Here is a 9,334-nt window from a genome sequence, read left to right on the forward strand (position 1 = left end):
CTTTTTATGATGGATGGACACACTTTTTTGGGCTTCAAAATCTCCGCCCCCATTCACTGCCATTATAAAGCTTGACATTTTTTTTATTTTTATATATAACTCCGATTGAATTTGTCTGAAAGAAAAAGATATTATTCACCTTGTTGGTTAAAGGTGCAATAAGCGATTTCTGAGAAATGCTGTTGAAAGTGGATCGAACCGAGCATCAAAACAGCCAATCATCACTAAGAGGTGTGTCCACTCGTGAAGAGGGAGTTGTCTTTATTGTATGGCCCTGTCCCTAATCGCACCCTAAACATTTGCAGTGTTCCTCTGAGTACACACTTTCAAGACATAATACCATTTTGGATGTCAGGCAGAAGTGCGCATCGAAGGCGCATAGCAGCCTTAAAGGGGGCGCTCACAAGCACCCTTCTGAAATCTAAAATCATGAATCTGTATAGGGGCACGTTTTGACGATTTCAAATATCTACGGTGCTTATCATAAATTACTTACAGCACCTTTAAGGCCAATAATGTTTTAACAAATACTTTTTAAAGATCCAAAAGGAAAAATTTATGGAAAAAAATACTTCCAGAATAAAGGTTGCTGAAACGGGTTCTGTTGCAGATCAGTTGTAAGTGCGCATCTTCTTCCTGTTTTACAAGTGAGGCATGCTATTTGTATGAATGTTCCAAATCAGTCACTTGTGCTCCAGTTCAATTTGGATGCTACTGTAGAAGACTATAGGCTGCTCTTTAGGTTATGAAACAGAGACCGATTCACTAAACAGATCTCACCTAAATTATAACTGAATCAATACCAGCACTACAAAAAAAATTATGATATTTGCATCTACTAGTAATATCATTTGATAATAAATAAATTGCATGCTTCAATTAGTAAATTAGGCCATGAAGCAGTTTTACAGCACCTATACTTTAGTTAATATATCGCACATGTGAATTGAGGGTACTCTTCAAATTAAGATCTGGTGAAGGCCAAAGCTCTGTAATTTATATTTGGGCTAATTAGTGAGGTGTGGGTCTTGTCTTATAAATAGAGGCAATTACTCGTGAATATGTGTGGGGCTGTCCACTGAGGGTGAGCACTTAGTATACATGGTTTTGCTTGCTGTTATGTGTGTGATGCGTGTACGGTGGCCTCTAAACATATTTAGACACTGAAGGCGCTCTTTAAAATGTATGAATGTCATTGCATTAGATAAAAAAAAAAAAATTAAATCAGTGGCATGTAGTTCTCATGTCAACCCCACACCTCCCCCTAAAATCTTTGAATATTTTTCCCTCATGAAAAAAAAAAAAAACGTTTAGCTCTAGACGAATGAATAGTGTCTTGCATCAGTTTTGTTCATTCATAATATTCTAATTGCTTTGACGTTATTGTTGTGACCTTGTTATCCTGTTGGCTTTGTTAAAGACAATGTCTTTTTTCCTTTCACCTTAAGACCTCGGTCACGCTTCCCTCTGCCAACACATCTCACAGAGTGTTATGCTCGGCATATTTTTCCATCTAACATGGAGGCATATGGCCTGCTTTATGAGCATGATAGTGCTGTAAATAAGAGCAATGCCACAGTGCTGTTATGCTTTAGGCAAACTTACCCTTCTAGCAGCAGCGGCACCAATCTGTTCTTGACTCTCTGTGAAAGGCTGGCAGCCGCAGACGCATATGTTATTTTGAACTCCTCCGATGTGTTAAGAACAACTTTGCTTTTTCAGGATAGGCTTTTCTAAAAAAGTTATAATAATTTAAAAAAAGTTATCATTTAATCACACTCATGTTGCTCCAACCTGCATGAAGAATATGTTTTGAAAACTATTCGCACTGCTCTTTTCCATACAATAAGGGCAAACATTAACTAGGGCCTATTAAAATTCAAAAGGACCAAAAAATAAAAAGAAAACAGTAGTCTAAAAACATTTATGTAAGCATTAATATCATTGTTAACTATAATTTAATAATAATGTAATTTTATTATTACGGTAACTAAAAGTACTAAAACTATGTACTGTAAAAATTACAGTAGTTTTTTACTGTACAATGCTTTTACATTTTACTGTATAATCCTTAACTTATACACAAAAATGGATACTGATGAAATTTAAAAGCAAACATACTGTAGTCATTAAGTACACTCACGTGGCATTATATTTAATTATTATTATTATTATTATTATTATTATTGTTGTTATCAGCAAGTACAGTTTATATATATATATATATATGTTTTGAGGCACATTCAGCACAACAAAGTATGTTTTTTAACAAGAGCTGTTTCAAAGAGAAATGCAGGAAAGAAAATGCACTCATTTAGCCACTTCATTGAATCTTTAAAGCTTCAGTTTGTAAGTAATAAAATAAGTATTTAATTTTCCATTTCATGCCACTTCAGGAAATGTTTATATTCTGTATTTGTTTACTATATATATATATATATACATATATACATATATATATATATATATATATATATGTATATATGTATATATATATTTTTTTTTTTTTCAATATTACCAGCATATCTATTAATAATCAAGTTCGCCAGCATGATTTAAGAACATGCAACATCTTCTGCTTCAGTGGAACCAAAAACATCTGACCTTTGGTAAAAATGTCAATATCACTAATTTACTTACATTTTTTGAAATAGTGCATTTCTAATTCATTGAATATTTATAGGGCCCCATTTTAACGCTCTAAATGCAAAGTGTGAAGCGCAGGGTGCAGGTGCACTTTACACTTTGCGTTTAGATTGTTAAAATGGGGCAATATATATATATATATATATATATATATATATATATATATATATATATATATATATATATATATATATATAATTAGCCTACAAAATTTTTTTATGCATTGCAATGGATTTTTTATATTTGGCAGCGTGTTTTTATATATAAGCAGCATGTACGCGTGTTGTGGACCCACCTATACTAACACGCTCTTTAAATAAGAAAGAAAAAACATTGCGCCAGGCTTTAGACCAGGTTTGAGTTGGTCTATTGCGCAGTCTATTTTCAGCTCCTTAAAATAGCAATGCGCCTGAACACACCTGTTTTTTAGACCAGCGCGCCCATGGGCACAAAAAATGAACACAAATGCATTTGCAAATTAAACGATGTGGCGCTGGACGGGAAAATGCGAATGGTGCCAGACTGAAACTAGCAAACACACTTGTGCTGAGCCTTGCATCGCACTGCGCTGGGTGTATTATACAGCCCATAATATTTAGATGTTCATTTTTATTTATTTATTTATTGTTTAATACTTTTTAATTGTAGACTTCTGAACCCTTCAGTATATAGTATGCTATTTATTAAAGTTTTCTCTCCCATTCTTACAGAACCACTGCTTTTGCACTGATGAAAAAATTGCCTTAATGAGGGTACAGTTGCCTTCCATTTAACCTCTGTTTGAGAGTAATAAAAAAAAAAAAACACAATATGATATGGGCATTATACAGGAAATATTCTGCAGGACAGCAGTGAAAATGAGAACTAAAGAGCATTTTAAAGAAGGAGATTTTTAAGAGGGCAAGGGTCACTCGGAAAGATCTCCAGAGAATGGAGTAAAGGTGCACCAGTCGACCATATCAAGAGCTCTGCATAACACTGACCTGACTGACAGGGCGGCACAAAAGAAGCCAGTTCGTACAAAGATCCATGAGCAGAGTTTGCATAATAATGACAAAGTTGTGTGGGAGGATGTTTTGTGGTCAGATGAGAGTTTTTTAGGCAGAATTCAGTAGTAATCGTCGCCCAGCCTCTGCCTGTCTGAATACTGAGCATTTGTCCTGTGATATTTTAAATAACAAGCTCAGTATTTGAATTTTAGGTCTCTTTCATATGTATAAAAAAAGGACATTTCAAAAGCTGTGGATTAAAACAGTCAAAGCACGCTCGTTCCAGCTGTTTTTGATGATGAAAAGCTGACAGGAAAAAGAGCAAGGCAAAAGCAGAGAAATCAGGGTAATCGGCAAATTGAAGTCCCACTTTCCCTTATCAGCCTCTCGCAAACAAAGGGACCAATTGATATGTGGGAGTTAAGGTGCTGCTGTAAAGATATTGGGCTGCTCCTGAAGGATTTGTCTAGCTCAGCTCATGAAACATTAAGCAGTGACAATTCCATAAGATCAATGGGACTAGCACACCCGCTGTTCTCTGCTGCCTTTGTTTTTCTTTCCTTTCGCCTCTGAGGCCAAATTGAATGTGTATGTCCCGGGATGTTTTGTACCATTTTACAAAGGCTTCCTTCAGAACCAAGGCCAGTTCTCAGTTGATTTGCATGAAAACAGCTACTGAATAAGAAATGCATGAATTTGTACATCTTATTGCATATCCATTTAACATATGGAGTGTAAATGCAATTATTTGTATGTGTACATGCTATTATTTGAACTTCAGTGGTCTTTTTTTTTTTTCAGGATAATAAGTTTAGCATTGTGCTGGACCATGTCATGATAACATAACTACTCACATATCTGCAGTTTAATAGTAAGTATACTGTGCACAATATAACAGATGTCCTTCATGGAATTTTGTATCTCATAATGCAATGTGTTTGACATGAAGTTAAAGATTCCTTTTATTTTCATTTATTTTACAAAGGAATTTGAGTAAAAATATAAAATAACTGACTTTTTTTTTTTTTAAATGATGAATGGCACTCACTGAATGAAACATACAACATGATGTCATTTGACAGCAATTGAACATACTGGAATTTGAAACAGTAATTGCTTCCTAATGTGTTCTGTTCCACATACTGTTTTAAAAATATTATACACAATAGACTGTGCTGTACTGATGTAAGCTAATATTGTATTCTGAGCATAGCTTTAGTCACAGCACTTTATTTTGTACTAAAATATATATTTTCTGTCTAGTATGAGCTTGTGATGCAGTTTTGTCATCTGCCACTTTATTTGTTACCGTTCTTGTTGACAATTTAATTTAAGGATGAGCATGCATCTCACTAGCATACTGGAGATTTATTAGTACTTGCAAAGCACATATTAATGCCTTGTTCTGCATGACCGTATTTTAGATCCCTTAATATAACCTCATATCTAAACTAAGCGACTAGCTTGATAATAAGCAGCAAATTATGAGTTTATGGAGGAAAACTCTTAATTAATAGTCAATGTGTGTTCCCTATTCTGAAGTGTTAAAGCATTCTGAAAAAAATTAAAATAAAACAAGCAAAGCATTTTGAAAGTAATTCAGACGATATTATTCCTCAGCTATGTTTTTAAAATGAAATGTGAAAAATTAGTGAGCGCACTGAATTCTGACCGGAAGGATGTTGAATTTGCTTTAAAGCAGGAATTGCAGTTAAAGCTGCAGTAGGTAACTTTTGTAAAAATATATTTTTTTACATATTTGTTAAACGTGTCATTATGTCCTGACAGTAGAATATGAGACAGATAATCTGTGAAAAAATCAATCTCCTCTGGCTCCATCCAGTGGCCCTATTGCCATTTGCAGAATACATTGCTCCCATTAAGAAACAACCAATCAGAGCTGCGGTCCGTAACTTTGTTTGTGTTCAAAATGTAGAAAAATGTATATAATAAGCGAGTACACCATGAATCCATTTTCCAAACCGTGTTTTTAGCTTGCCCTGAATCACTAGGATGCACCTATAATAAGTTTTTATATTCAGACTATTTTAGATTGCTTCGGGGATACCGCGGCGGAGTAACCCAGTACCTTTGTGATTCTTCATAGACATAAACAGAGAGAAGTAGTTCCCGCTACGATGTTCTTCCGCAAGACGCAAGCAGTTCTGTTTATTAACCGCTAGAGCGTCAAAAGTTCCCTACCGCAGCTTTAATTGAAAAGTATGTTTGTATCTGTATTTAAACAGTTCCTTTTACAAATCAGAAGTCTGTTGTGCATATTATTGTATGTTTTGTAAGTGGATGCCACCTATAGTCCTGAGCCTTCTTCTGTTTGAGATGTCACTTAAGAGATCAGGTTTTCATCAAAAAAAAAGGGGGGGTGGGGTATCATATTCATGTTCTCAAGCCAAAACTCAAATGTTGTTTTCATGGGGCTTTTTAATTTTAATCCTATAGTCCTTTATGTTATCAGTACTTTCAAAACTCATTCCTTTTTCATGTTAATTTTGGGCTTTAAAACAATGCTCACAATGTCAATTCAGTGGACAGTGGAACATCTATTAAACAGAGGTTACAAAGGCTTCTCTCAACTGCTACTGTTTTGATCACTGTCAGGTTTGGATGAGAGGCATCCAAAGTCTTTCCCTCAGGTGACAGATCCCTATTTTGGCTTCATCAGAACTAAAAGAGCATTGTGACGTGAAATCAATGCTGCTTACAGTGCACATGCATAACATGAGCTGCGGAGGAATTGATGATAAGCTGAGAATCAAGGGGCAATAAACTGCTGCCCCCTGAGCTTGGATCTGCTGAGCTCGGAGCTTTTAAAACAAGATCCCTGTTTTTGTTTGTTAATCCCATATTGATTGAGGCCGAGAAGAAATAAGGATGCCTTGAACCTGGCTATACAGCCCAGAGTGTTTCACCATTAGAATATATTCAGTATAAACAGATAATATTATGTAGGTGTTCACTAAAAGAATCCTGTCTATAGGTTAAAACATCAATTAAAGGAATATGGCATCACAGCTTCATCAAATCTGCTGTAAAATTGAATTTCTCAAAAAAAAAAAAAAAAAGCAAACAAAGGCCCAGATATAAAGATAATTACATAACATGCCATAAAAAAATAACATTAGCATTGCCTTTGGTGAGATGCAGTCCGCGGAGACATTAAAGCTGCTTTAATAATTAATTGCTGAAGATGCTGAGCTAATAAATAAGTAATTAAATAGATTTGTCTCGTGAATGGCTGCTCGTGTGAAGCTCTGCTTAGAAGACTGATGGAGTTTCAGCGCCATCTTGTGGAAAAGATGAACACTGTAATTCTATGGTTATGAATCTACAATAATGAATAAATCAGTGAAACACAGTCAAATGCCAGCTTTATCATAGAATGCATATGTGAGTTGTATGTATGATGTATTGCTTAATATATTAACATGAAATAGATTCATTAATGTTTGCCTGTTCTTCTTTTGACCAAAGAATTTCCACATACGCACACACAAAATAATAATTATATATATATCGTATGCTTTCCAAAAATATTTTGTCCTAAATTTGCTATTTATGGGTTATATGGATTTAGCAAACTAAATAATAATAGTAGTAATAATAATAATGTGGTCAATCAATCAATCAGATAGAAAAGTCTTTAACCTCACTTTAAAAATGGACAGGCTGGGTGCAGTTCTAATTTCAGGTGGGAGATTGTTCCACAGTCTTGGAGCAGCAATAGAAAATGCTCTATCTCCTCCATTTTTAAGTTTTGATCTAGGAACCACTAAGAGGTCTAAGTTTGCAGACCTAAGAGCTCTTGTAGGTTGATGAAGTGTCAGTAGATCAGAAAGGTAAGCAGGCGCTAACCCATTTAATGGCTTAAAAACTAATAGCAGGACTTTAAAATTAATTCTGTGACACAACGGCAGCCAGTGAAGTGACTGAAGGACAGGAGTTATACGTTCCTTTTCTTGAACTCCTGTCAAAACTCTAACAGCAGCATTTTGGACTGCAGGTGATTTATGGATGATTGACTGATCCCCAAATAAAGCGAATTGCAATAATCTAGCCTTATAGTGATAAAACCATGTTTAACTTTTTCAAAATTGGAGAATGAAAGGAAAGACTTAATTTTTATCAGGGTTCGAAGCTGGTAGAAGCTTGCCTTCACAACTTGATTTACCTGTCTATCAAGTTTTAGGGCACTGTCCAGTACCACTCCCAAGTTTTTAACATATGGCTTAACATAAGGTTCCAAGGCACCAAGATGATGTACACTGGAAGATGTAAACACCATAACCTCAGTCTTATTCTAATTCAGACTTTAAAAAATTCAGTGACATCCATGCTTTAACATCTTCAAGGCAAGCAGCCATCTGTTCTAAACTATTTTTATGTTTAAGGGGAAAATATATTTGTGATGCGTCTGCATAACAATGATAACTCAAGTCAAATTTCCTAAAAATAGTACCTAAAGGAAGCATGTATAAAGAAAACAAGATAGGGGCTAGTGTGGAGCCTTGAGGAATTCCACACGTCAGCTTTACAGAGGAAGATCGATACTTACCAATGTTAACTGAGAAACTCCTGTTTGTCAGATAAGACTGAAACAATGTAAGACTGAGCCTCTGATGCCCACTATAGCCGCATTTCCACTGTTGGGCCAGTGCGAGCCAGGGCTTAAAATGGGCAGGCCAGTAGCACCGAGGCCAGAATAGCGCAGCGTTTCCACAGTCAGGGCCTAAAGTACGCTGCGCGCAGGGCCGGCCCGAGGCATGAGCGAACTATCGAGGAAAGGGGGCACAACAATATAATCCTGCTGTCCTGATGATCAGTGACTTTGCCTCCTGAAAAGCTAGGAAGGAACAATTTTGAGGTCATTGTTGTACAATTGTCATTGTTGAATCCTAGCTGTTCTTATGTTTGCTTTCATTATTTAAGTTTTTAACTATTTTTTGTAGCATTAGTGCATGTAGCATGGTTTCATTTAAAAGATTGCACATTTAATGCACATTTGCATTTGGACATTTGCAAATTATTTATTTCATGTTTTGTGACAGTTTGTATTCCGAAGTTTAAGATTGATGTTAAGTATTGATTTTTATTTATTTATTTTGTATTAATACATAACCTCACTGTATTAATTTATAATGTAACATTATAGCGTGACATTTGTGTCAATAATCTTGAAGCACAGGTGACTCCGCGTGGTGGGAGGGGGGCCCCCAAATCAAATTCTGCTTAGGGCCCCCAAGAGGCTCGGGCCGGCACTGGCTGCACGTCACTAAAACACGCCCTTCACACACCTCTCAGAACAATGTAACGAAACCCCATCATTTCAGCAACAAAGAGAAGTTATCAGAAAACTAAGAAATAAGTCACTGGAACTATAGTGCGATCTCAAAACGAACATGATAAAAGTGGCCGTTTGTTTGCATGCTTTGTAAAATATTTAAATTCAAAAGCATCGATGTTTTACTATAGAATACGTGATGCATTGACCATAATGAATTCATTTTTTTTAGGACTCAAAATTAACCACACAGAAATAAATGTATTTATATTTTATTTATTTATTTTTAACGCTTATGAAAATAGCCTGCTTATTCAGTCGAGTCTATTTCTGTTTATTTGTAGTCACATTTAGAATGAATGATAATATCTCTATTTTTATAAAAGCTCACGAACAAAAACAT

This window comes from Carassius auratus, chromosome 40 (assembly GCF_003368295.1).
Source record: "Carassius auratus strain Wakin chromosome 40, ASM336829v1, whole genome shotgun sequence".
Lineage (NCBI taxonomy): Eukaryota > Metazoa > Chordata > Actinopteri > Cypriniformes > Cyprinidae > Carassius > Carassius auratus.